The sequence below is a fragment of the Penaeus vannamei genome, chromosome 21 (assembly GCF_042767895.1).
Source record: "Penaeus vannamei isolate JL-2024 chromosome 21, ASM4276789v1, whole genome shotgun sequence".
Lineage (NCBI taxonomy): Eukaryota > Metazoa > Arthropoda > Malacostraca > Decapoda > Penaeidae > Penaeus > Penaeus vannamei.
The window spans coordinates 35,129,936-35,132,435 of NC_091569.1; the positions used below are offsets into that span (position 1 = coordinate 35,129,936).

General features: G+C 50.9%; 1 protein-coding gene across 1 annotated transcript in view; it reads left to right on the forward strand.

Moving 5' to 3' along the window:
* The first annotated feature begins 1,539 nt into the window (after positions 1–1,539).
* Positions 1,540–2,500, forward strand: part of LOC113822048 (innexin inx2) — a 16,377-nt gene continuing 15,416 nt past the window's right edge. Inside the window, exon 1 of the mRNA XM_070136124.1 lies at positions 1,540–2,500. This exon is cut by the window's right edge and continues 217 nt beyond it. The gene's annotated coding sequence lies outside the window, so the exon portion shown is untranslated.

Consider the following 2,500-nt stretch of genomic DNA (forward strand, 5'->3'; position numbering starts at 1 on the left):
GTCTGTCCTTTATCCGTCTATCTCGGAGTTCCTGTCCTTAGTCTAGCCTCTATCCGTCTATCTCGGAGTTCCTGTCCTTAGTCTGTCCTTTATCCGTCTATCTCGGAGTTCTTGTCCTTAGTCTATCCTTTATCCGTCTATCTCGGAGTTCTTGTCCTTAGTCTATCCTTTATCCGTCTATCTCGGAGTTCCTGTCCTTAGTCTGTCCTTTATCCGTCTATCTCGGAGTTCCTGTCCTTAGTCTATCCTTTATCCGTCTATCTCGGAGTTCCTGTCCTTAGTCTGTCCTTTATCCGTCTATCTCGGAGTTCCTGTCCTTAGTCTATCCTTTATCCGTCTATCTCGGAGTTCTTGTCCTTAGTCTATCCTTTATCCGTCTATCTCGGAGTTCCTGTCCTTAGTCTGTCCTTTATCCGTCTATCTCGGAGTTCCTGTCCTTAGTCTGTCCTTTATCCGTCTATCTCGGAGTTCCTGTCCTTAGTCTATCCTTTATCCGTCTATCTCGGAGTTCCTGTCCTTAGTCTATCCTTTATCCGTCTATCTCGGAGTTCCTGTCCTTAGTCTATCCTTTATCCGTCTATCTCGGAGTTCCTGTCCTTAGTCTGTCCTTTATCCGTCTATCTCGGAGTTCCTGTCCTTAGTCTGTCCTTTATCTGTCTATCTTGTGGTTCCTTACATCTATATCTTTCTCGCTGTATGTCTCTCTTGCTGTTTATTTATTTATGTATTTATTTATCTATTAATTTATCTTTCCATATCTCTCTCCCTAGTATTTGTGTGTATATTAATCAGTCTATCTATTCACCTATCTATCTATAAATTATCCATCAGTCTATCTATATATCAATGCGTTTGCTGTCGTATCTCATAGAAAAATAACTACGCTTGTTTTTTAAAGATTTGTTAATGTAATTATTCATTGAAGGTCAAATTCGCCTTCTCATCCTCGCGAATACGATTAATTTTGGCAAATTCTCCTTATGCATTCGTCAGGATGAGTGAGGAAGATCGCCCCATTGTGCAAAAAGCAGCTGATTGTACATTTCGCATATGTGAGCGCACCGACAAATTTGAGGCATAAATGTTAACACGTTTCCAAAACCACACTCATCAAGGGTAATCATCCCCCCCTCCCTCCCCCTCCCGTCGTCCCCATCGCCAAATACACAGCTCCTTAACCCCCTCCTCCCTCCCCCTTTCTTCCAACCTCCCCCCACTCCCCAATCACCCCCTACTCCTCCCTCCCCCACTCCCCAATCACCATCTACTCCTCCCTCCCCCATCTCCCAACCTCCCCCCACTCCCCAATCACCCCCTACTCCTCCCTCCCCCCAATCTACCCTCATCCCCTCGCCCCTTCCCCTTCCTCCCCCAAACTCCTCTCGGGAACCTGTATTTAGCTCGTGTCGCCTCGTCCAGCCCTGCTTTTCTCTGACCAGTGAGTGCTGAGTGAACGATTCGTCCTGTACAGCGAACGTGTGATCTCTCTCTCTCTCACTCACTCCTGTACAGCGGGCGTGTGATCTCTCTCTCTCCCTCTCACTCACTCCCCAACACTCCAACGACGACCTCCGAGAGTGGTGGCGGTGCATACGAACTTGCTCTCCCCCCCCCCCCTCCTATATTTTTTTTCATATCACTTTGTTTTAGTTTTACGAGTGAGTGTCTCGATATCTCGTGTTGTGTGTGTTTTTTTTTTTTCTTTCTAAGTCGGCTTTATATCTATTTCTCGCGGTCTTCCTCGTTTCGTTTCCGTGACAAGGAGCGAAGAGTCAACAGAGGAGGAAGAGCAAGCGCGCGCTAATACAGTCTCCTCCTCCTCCTCCTCCTCGTTCGCTCACTCCGGGACGCGGAGGTGTGGCGAGCGGCTGCTTCCATTGGTGGTTTAAGGCCGGTGTATATAACCTTGGCTCTTTGAATCCCTTGCAGTGGAGAGAAGTCATCCACGCAAAGCGCCGGCCTCTTCGCCTCCTCCTCCTCCTCCTCCTCCCAGCACCGAGGTTGCCCGTCGACCCTAACCCCCCCATCTTCCTCCTCCTCCTCCTCCCCCACACCCTTCCTTCACAGTCCCCCCTCCTCCTCCTCCCCCCGTGCCCCCCTCCCTCCTTATTCTCCACACGCCACTACCTCTCACTCTCACTCATTCGCTCTCCCTCCCTCATACCTTTCCCTCCCGCCCTCCGTCTCTCACTCGACTTGACCGTGCGTGCGCGCGTGATCGCTGACTGACGCCGGAGAAAAAGCCATGTCAAGTAACTGATCCTGTCGCTGACGTCTGGGCTGCGCTGCCCCGCCGCGCAGTGTTCGGAAGGGGCGCTCCTTCAGTGTCGTCGGGGATTTCAAAGCAAGGACCCACACCTCGAAAACGCCACCTCGGACACTCCCCCCTCCTCCCCTCGCCCCCCTCACCCCCTCCCGTGTGTTTATCGTGTACCAACCGTGTGTGAGCGCAGCATGAGAGCACGGCCGAGGACCTAGCTTGCAACGAGAGAGCAGCTCT